The sequence below is a fragment of the Triticum urartu genome, chromosome 7A (genome assembly GCF_056163025.1).
Source record: "Triticum urartu cultivar PI428250 chromosome 7A, HENAU_Tu73, whole genome shotgun sequence".
NCBI classification, from domain to species: domain Eukaryota; kingdom Viridiplantae; phylum Streptophyta; class Magnoliopsida; order Poales; family Poaceae; genus Triticum; species Triticum urartu.
The window spans coordinates 546676632-546686254 of NC_141879.1; the positions used below are offsets into that span (position 1 = coordinate 546676632).

A 9623-nucleotide genomic window follows, 5' to 3' on the forward strand; every position below is an offset into this window, starting at 1 on the left:
ATCCCGTGGCCTAATTTTTCATTGTAATAAAAGAATTGTGATGCATACTTGACAGGTGGGACCCTCCAACTGTACACCTGGCAAGAGGCTGCTCGTGAGAAAAATAAAAAATCAAGGGGATTTTTGTAAAAAGAGCATGCCGTACGCCCCTGTCTTGACCACGCTATCACTAACAACGGGCCCAACACCAAGTTGTCATGCCTCGTCGGCACCATGGTTATATACAAACAAAGATTTGTACCGTATTTGCACTCCAAAAACAAATTTTTACACCACTTTAATGTATGTCATAAGTTTTAGCACTAAAATAATCGTTTGCGCTAAATTCTAGCACCACTGGTGTAATTGACTCTTCCCATAAATAAAAGGCTAAATGGGAGGTCCCTAATCCCTATGTAGATACTCCCTCCGGTCCTTTTTACTCTACATATTAGAATTCTCTAAAGTCAAACTTCATAAAGTTTGACTGTATTTATATGAAAAAATATCAACATCTGTCATGCTAAAGTTATATAATATGAAACTTTAAGTCATGAAACATCTAGTGGTATTGATTTCAGATTGTGAATGTTGACATTTTTTTTCTACAAAGCTGGTCAAACTTTACGAGACTTGACTTCAGTCAAATCTTATATGCGAACTAAAAATGACCGGAGGGAGTACGTGGGTAACTGCATCTGTTCGGTTGTTGCCTGCTCGTCGCCCCCTCAGCAGTCAGCAGCCGCCCGCCTGTGCCCTCGCCCGCTGGCTGCTGCAAATCACCAAATAATCGAAGGAAATAGGTACGGTTCTTTGTAAGATTGCCAATCTCGGCCAAGCATATGTACATACATATCTCAATTTCTCTAAAAAAACATTGTCTAGATTGTTTAGCTAGGGTTGTCAAATATAAGGACGTTACAGTTGAGAATAAGACTGTTGTGATTTGACAATTTTCTTTAGTGATTCATATCTAATTGGTATTTTGGATTATCTCGAATCGAATGTGTGCAGCATCAATAGGACATATGTAGAGTAAGTTTAACTTCGTAACTGTATAGTTCAACAATATGCTTTATTCATTTTTTGAGATATTTATTGTTTTTATTCATGCATTTACAAACACACATAATAACGTAAGCCGTTGTGCACTTGCAATAGCATAATAATCAATGGGTTACAAGGAATTTATCTTGTCGTCATTGATCATATTTACTTTTATTGTTTGAAGTTCCTATGTTTTTCTGTTCAACTTTAAGTAATCAACTAGCATTTCAAATGGAACTATTTATTTTATTTTATTTTCAACTGCAAAAAATGCAACGATTCACTTTCTATAAGAAATTTTACTATCAAACGTTTTAAGTTGTAAAGTGTGTTACTTTTATGTATATTATTGTTTGGTATTCTTGTTTTTTCAGGTATCCATTGTGTATGGTGTATACCAGGACACTGGGGGGTTTTGCTCTGGGACTGCCCATACAAGCGGGGATGCGCGTGAGGGAGGGGGGGCACTATTTGTTTCTTCCGTTTTGTCTCTTTTGGTGTAGAGAGATGCGCGTCAAAGGTGAAGGAAAGGGAATCATGAGCTGTCAGATCCTCTCCCAAGCTTAGGTTTTCTGTGCCTCCCGCCGGTGCCACCGCCTTGTCTCCGGCGGCTTTAGGGTCACAGAAGCGTGATGGATGCCGACCCTTATCGGTGGGAGGGCTCTGTTTTTAGATTTTGAGTTTTGTTTGGGTTTATGTCCTGCTCAGAAAAACGAGACGGCGACGGCTCCATGAAGATGGAATAAGTTTCTCCTCGCTTAGCCCCCGTTCAAGTGGTGTGTCTAGCATCGTCGGTAAGCGTGTGGAGATGTGTCGCCGGTTGATCTATCTTTTGGTGGATCTGCTTGGATCTGTTCGTCGTTCGACTACGTTCATGTGTCTTTAGGTTAGGTCCTTTCGATCGACAACTCTCTTTATCAGAGATGGTTGCTCTTTTGATTTGTTGGTCTAATGAGGCCTTAGCATGACGACTCCCGGCTGTTTACTATAACAAGTTTTGCTCGACTCCGATGAGAGAGGGATGATGACGGCGGCTTGCTTCGGTTTTTGTTAGTCGTTGCTACGTGGTCTATATATATATATATATATATATATATATATATATATATATATATATATATATAAATCTAGATGTAATTTTTACTATTTCTGATGTTTATTGTACTACCATGATTGAAAATGAATAGATTGAAAGTTTCTCGCAAAAAAAGAAAAAAAAAAGACTTGATGGCTATTAAAAGGCAGTTCGGAAGGCCACCGGCGCAAGACACGGTCGGTTGCCTCACGCCTAGTGTTGGCCGAAAAGAAATATCTCGAGCTACAATGCCGACATTTTAATACAATACAGACTCAAGCGCTTATATATACACGCATACACTCACCTAAACGCACACACGCATGTCCTACCCCTACTAGTATAATGCCCGTGCGTTGCCACGGGCCAATTTTTTTAATATATATATAGATAGTACCATTCAAATAAATTGTAATTCATCACGTGGATGTTGCATGCGACTTATGATTGTATTGCTATAAATATCGGTTCTTCTAATACATATTTTCTCGTCCCATATATGGAGAGGGGGTGAAGTGAAGCTGCTGCCACTCACGATGGCGATGTTTGATGATGGTTTTGCGACATGATTTTTTTTGTACAAACTCAATTGTTCTAATCAGAAATGTTTATTGAACTTGACATAATATGGTTTTCATTCACAGTGACAAGTATTCACTCTCACTCGCTTCTTTTTAGAGCAAAAGGCCCGAACCCAGTTCCTCCTAGAAAATGGGTGACAATGATACCCTTTATAGCCCCTAACAGTGCAACAATGTGATGTGGAAGAACTAAAAATAAAATGCTAAAAGCATGATTTACTAAGGATAACCATTCACATACCTAAACATAGTTCGTCGGTGTCAGCGCTTGATGATCCACAACCGAAGTGAAAAGGCACGACGGAATAACATAATAGACAATTTGGAATTGTAGCGTCAAAAGAAATTGGAGCGATTCGAAGAGAAACAAGCGCTCGGTTAAACTAAGGCATCACGATGTCCAGGAATCGCGGGCCATCTATGTGCCCTTCTTTTCCTTTTAATTAAGCAGGAGGAGCGGATGTGTGCACAATGAAGTAATGTGCCTAGCAGCTAGGTGGACATGCTAATGTGGGGCCATTGGCTAATGAATGTTACTCCCTCCATCCGGAAATACTTATCCTAGAAATGGATAAAATAGATGTATCTATAACTAAAACAAGTCTAGATAAAACTATTTGTAGGACAAGAATTTCCGGATGGAGGGAGTAAGACTGAAAGATTATCATCAATTGTGCACTACATATCTGATCTTTACAATGCAACAAGACCAGGACTCATTTTTAATACAGCAAACAGAACATTAAATTAGAAATTGCGGGGTTGTTTGGCTGGAGGGACAGTAATTAGGGAGGGGTGGTGGGGGATGGATTATGATTTGAGGGTTGAACTCCCACCGTTTTAGAAAGTTTAATATACCTTGGCACTTGATGATGATTCATCACAGGATGCATTTCAAGATACAAATCAGCCACTCAGAGTTTTTGTCTGTCTTACCAAACATGGAAGTGAAACTAAAACCAGAATTCACATGCCTAATCCCACCATGATCGCCCACCCTGTCCCTATTGATGCCAAAGCCAAACATGCGAGAGAAGATATATAGAACAATGCAATGTTGGACAAAAACTATCTTACATGAATAGTCCATTGTCATTCTCTAACAGCTAGCTTCTGGTTAGGATCACCAAATGTACTACCGGAGAATCAAACTACTAAGATCAATGCAGAGAGAAACTACGCACTTGAAAAGTAGGCAATGATAAAAATAATAATTTAGAACCTCATCATTTGTTGACACCGTATAGCAATTAAAAACACAGAAGATATGTGACTGCTAATTACTCAACAAATGCATTATGGAAGCTTAAGTTCCATCTGTAATACCTGCAATGTTAGGAGTCATCTTAGCCCAAATAGGCATCATGGCCTTCTCATTTATCCAACCAGAAACCTCCTCTAACAAGGCATGGTCCTGTCAAAGGGTGGCACATTTTTAGCTCGGGCATGCCATGTTGGCATGAGAAATAATCTCAAGAGCATCCTATTTAACCAAAAATGTTTCCATTCCAAATTACTCAACGTATTCAATAATCTCATGACATGCAGCTTTGTTGCATCCTACGCAAATATTCTGTCTTTGGTTGCTAGAACTCATTAAGAGTTGTCTCGAGTGTCCGATCACTGATATGTTCAATGTTCTGCCTTAAAATGATTGGACTCCTGGTTGCTCCATTAGTTTCTCTGCGCCCTGAACTGTGCATATAGCAGGGAGTTAGGTTAACAAAATTTACAGCATCCAAGGACAGCTACCAGCCATAATTTAAACCAAACAGTTAGCCATAATGTCACATTACAAGACAGACCATTTGTGACATTGGTAAAATTGATGATTGTGTAGGTCCAATGCAGAGTGGTATCATCGATAGTCTTGTGCAGAATGGGACCAATGATGATGAACGACTTGAAAGAAAATGATGCCTCAAAATGTGTGCCAACACATCTAAAAAATATGTAAACTACAAAGATGACACGACGTGGTTTAGCTTTGCAACGGGAGAAAGATATCACACGTCCCTAGTCCAATAAGCAACCCATTGTAAAAATAGTAGCTAGTCCATAGTTATTTAGTAAAATACTAACTGGCCAATTCCTTTGCAAAGAAATTAATAGGTTAGTTCTTCATATCTTGTTAATAATTCTGACCTACAAAGAAAACATGTTGCTCTTGTTTTCAGCACGAAGTTACGTACCGGTACAAAGCACCCCTATGCATGTCCCAAAAGAACAATGCCCTATGGCGACATGGGAAATAACATGTGCCATAATGTAATTTACTTAATAATTAAGCACACAAGTCATCAGGGCATCAAAGAGAAGGCAAGAGAGATTTTTAGCTTATCTGCATCAGTACAGCTACACTAAAAGTGGCAACAACGAAGTATTTCAGCATTTAGGTTAGTATCTTGAAAAAGGCCTTGCTCTTGACCTGGTGCTCCAATGCGTCTTTCATAGACTAAAAGAAACAAGAAGCCCATGATGAAAACACCCAGCAACACACAACTATTAAAGGGCCTATGGACTGATTCACAGAAGAGCAAATGTCGGACGTACTTTGTTTCCATGAGGGCCCTGCCGAATCTGCAAATGTCGGACGTACGACGAACTCTGGCTGAGCGCACCGCTGAACACCATCTCCATTGTCTCCATGAGGGCCGTGCCGAATCAGAATTCTTGCAGTATCTCCAACCATGAGAGTTCAACAGAAGCTGTGATGCAGATCCATCAACATCTAACTGAGTGGTTGAGGATTCGACATGTCATGATGATTTCTTATGGACATCATGATCATAAATAGTGATATCCATGCTATCGGTTAACAGTAGAAAAATATATTTTGAACCAAATACCTGCAATTATAAGAAAATTCGACCATGTTTAATAAAACAAATAAACAACTTCCAAAAATTTCTCAAAATTGTGGTTAATTAAATTCTGGGCATATGCTACCCCAACTAAATTCTATGGCCAAATGCAAGTGCAGAATTGGTGAAACAAATTAATTCCTACATTTTCACCACTAAACAAATCACAATTAGTCACACTGATCACACTCATACCCCTGGGTAGCTATCCAAACTGAACCCCTGGTCAGTTAATCACCAGAATTTACCAATTAAGAATTCAAAACACACTCACGCTCTCATTACTCCATGTCTGACGTGTAATAATAGTCATGATAAAAGACTTGGAATTTGCAGAGTAACATATTTCCCTTCTCGCCTCCAAACACACTCATCCAAGAATTAATAGCTTAGACCTAGCTGGTCTAATTGATGGGCTGAAGCCAAATGCCAGTGCGTTGACACGAAATCATAAAATATAGATACAATGATCAAATTATTCTTTTAATTCAAAAATATGCTGTAAGCATGATGGCATCTGGTTTCCATCATACAACGACAAATACTTGTGCATTGGTATAGGTCTTCAATAAATAAAGCATTAGTAAGATAACACAAGTTATTGCATGTCTTCTACCTTTCACTCTCTTTGTCTATCACTTGGCTTCCATTCTCCCTTTCTCTTTCTCCCTCTCCACCTGCTCCTTGACACAATGCTATCACCATTGGTGAAGCTATGAATTAGGGATGAGTGAAACCAGAACAATTATATTATCATTAAGGGTTAATTGCAGAGTTAAACTGAATTCTGATTTCTAAATCATCAAATACAGAGTTGATTACAAGGTGAGCAAACAAAAAACAAAATTTACAAAGAGAAAAAAAATCTAAAAGATATACAGGAGTAGCTAAATGTAACATCAGGAACCAATTCTCAAAAAGAGATTTAAGCTGCATTTTGGTACCTATGAGATCACAGGAGCAGGCCATCAGCGCTGACAGTTTCATTTTCATGGTTGAAGATCATAGCATTGCGTCACTTCGAGAAATCCGTACATTCCTCGAGAAATGATCCCAGGAAATGAATAACAAGATGGAGCATCAACTTCTGTAATAGAAAAATAATACAAAAGAATAAAGCTCTGAAAAAAAATCTTACTTGCTCACATTGAGAGATAAAACGATAGTGTGTTGTTACTGTCCAGGTTGACAATTATAGACTCATCAATAGCAAGTGTAGTCTTAATTTATAGAAGGACAATATAAATCTTGTATATAGAACTCATTCAACAGGTTTAGGAGCCTAAATGTAAGAACATGTATTGACATATCTTTAGTATTATAAATGAAGATAATTTTATGGTCTATTGACGCCATTTGATAAATTAAAAAGAAGGTTCTTACCTGCCACTGGGATGTGAACTATTGTCTAGAATTTCAGATAACCATGCACAGTATTTGGTCGAGTATCGGTGTGAACTCACACATGCACACACACAAAAAAAAAAGAAGCCCTCGTCCAACCCGGAAAGGAAATCTTGCCCACGCACTCCGCAGGCGAGCTCGTCCAATCTCACTGCCACTCCGTCTCCCTGGCTGCCCTCCTCCGCCTCCATCCCTCGCCTCTCCACCTCCCCCATCCCCATGTTGCTTTCATCGACAACCACCCATTGCCGCTGCCTTCGATGTGGTTACCTTCACCACTGCCACCGCATCACCATGCCTCGCCATAATCTCCATGCCCTCATTGGTCACGTCCACAGATCAAATAGTAGGACCTACAAACTGGTTATATGCCCAAAAACTGAGCATGCAAGATCAATGTAAAACCAAACAAGATTCTGCAAACTGAACCACATATAACTCCCATGCAAAGAAGGGTACTTTGCATCAGTTCCATAGTCACATGATAGACAATAGATACTGATTTCCTATCAAATGAGTAGACAATGTTGCGAACCTCCCCATGCAATTCTGCAAAGGGTTACAAAATCGTGGAAGGAAATTTGGGGAAACAATTGAACTCCTCCTAATGAGCTAATTACGTCCTCACTCTGCCTTAATGTGACGACGACTTGGCTACCTCTACACTCATGGCCCCTCAAAACTTCGATGCTGAAGCAGGATGAGTTGTACTGAATGAATGTGGCAGTTTGGTTGTCGTACATGTTTTAGTGCAGGAAATTTATACCTAACACATTGATGTATCATGTACTCCCTCCGTCTCAAAATAAATGTCTCAACTTTGTACCAAGGTTAAGACACTTATTTTGGGACGGAAGGAGTATGATACTCAATGGTGGAGAACAAACTGATTTCAAGGATGCATCACATGATTACAAACTTTGAGAAGCATAATTAGATGCTTGTGATCGTCACAATGTAGAAAACTGATGCTTTTGTTCAAGTGCGTCAACTGAAGAATTGCAAATTAATGGATTTTGTATGTGTTGTCAGGTGTGATTGATGACGTGCTACTTTTGCATGCCGTCGTGTAATGGCAAAACTGATGCTTTTAGTTGCTTCCATCTCAGCATGCTGTTGATCTCCTGAAGCACACTATGGTAGTAAGCGTCAGCATCGAATGAGACCCAGCTGGCGGAGAGTAAGGGATGGGTTCAACAAGGGCATCAGATCAGACTTCAGGGAGACCTCGGAAGGCATTCAAACACGAGATCATGACCTGGTCTATGGCGTGGGCATGCCCGAGGGCAGCCCGAGCACGACCTGGTCGAGGACGTACCTGGAGACGGTGGCGGCGCTCCTATCCCTACGGTGACGCACTGAACTACACAGTAGGGCAAGCTGAGCGCCTACCTGTAGCCGTCGCCTGCTTTCCTCCATGGACTCCGCTCCTCCTCCACCCTCTGCTTCTCCCTTGCGGGCCTCTGCGTCAGAGTCTCCGACCCGGATCTAGGAAGCGGAGACGCCCCCACCGAGGCATCCGACGAGTACGGCCGGTCGGCCGCTACCACATCCAACGAGGCCCTCCTGAGGTGGGGATGAATGGTGGGAGCTTCAGCCCCCCACCTCCTCCCCGGCTCCCGGCGCTGCCCGCCCCCCATCTCCTCCCCCGATCCCTCCGCTTCTAGGGTTCACCACCGCCACCGCTCCTCCGCTTCTAGGGTTCGGCGAAGGGACGAAGGGCGGCGGCGGGCGAACGAGAGCAGAGATTCGTGCGTGCGAGTGTTTCTCGTTCGAGGGCAGGAGACCTAGCGCTACGTGCGGGCGATTGGTTCTGGATTTTTATCGCTGGTTAATTTTCGTCGGTTAATTTTTGTAGATTTTTTTGGTTCGTCTGTCTTGGTGCGACGGGATGTTAGGGCATGGAGTGCGTGGGGCGGGCGGGGGACTCGGCTTGAGGTTTTTTTTGGTTCTATGCGGCTTAGCGTGAGACCGGAGGTTGGGCGTGTGCGGGACTCGATCGCGGGGTTTTCCTTGGTTTTTCGCGGCTGAGAGGGAGGTGGGAGGAAGTACCAAAAAAGACCAGGTGAGGTGGGACGAAAATAAAACCTGGAACGCGACCTACCAACTGAAACATTAGGAGTAGAGATGAGCGCATCGGAGAGACTAAGCCGGTATATCATCTTAAGGTTTTATGAAATCATAGGCGCATTATAGTCGATGGGAACGTCTCCACCAACTGAACACGCATCGTCGAAAATCTTAAAATAAATTCAGGATAATGCGAGCATCAGCACTTGAACTCTGGTGGGCTTAGATACCACTGTCTACCTAACCATTAGACTCCAGATTAGTTCGTGCTACAATGCGGAATTGTCGAGGTAGACATCACGATAAAATGATCTTTTCCAAGTAAAGAAAAAAATTATGAAACTAGTTTTGATTTTTTTTAGCACATGAAACGATTTTTATGGTATTTCTTTTAGAACTTGACCATGGGTTAGCTTCGACGGGACCATGGTCAGCCCAAACAAACCATAACAACGACACGGGAGGTAATCTTAATATGATGGGCCGATGTTACGCAAAGAATCGTGTTTCACGACCCCGAGAGAGACCGACGGAATGCTGGCGCGCGGATTGGCAATTTGGCATCCATGCTGTCTCGTCGAAAGAAAAGAAAAATGAAAAGCA

General features: G+C 41.6%; 1 long non-coding RNA gene across 11 annotated transcripts; it reads right to left on the reverse strand.

The window, feature by feature from the left end:
• Nucleotides 1–548: 548 nt before the first annotated feature.
• On the reverse strand, nt 549–8766 carry LOC125521655 (uncharacterized). 11 transcript variants are annotated; one of them, XR_015610397.1, is made up of 6 exons: nt 6491–8754; nt 6163–6241; nt 5236–5531; nt 4205–4377; nt 4009–4096; nt 549–751 (listed from the first exon to the last, which is right to left on the reverse strand). It is a non-coding gene; the product is annotated as an uncharacterized LOC125521655 (long non-coding RNA). The 11 variants fall into 11 exon arrangements; XR_015610396.1 differs by having other exon boundaries at nt 550–751; nt 4009–4377; XR_007289356.2 differs by lacking the exon at nt 549–751 and having other exon boundaries at nt 3875–4377; nt 6491–7310; nt 8343–8766.
• Between the last annotated feature and the right edge of the window lie 857 nt (nt 8767–9623).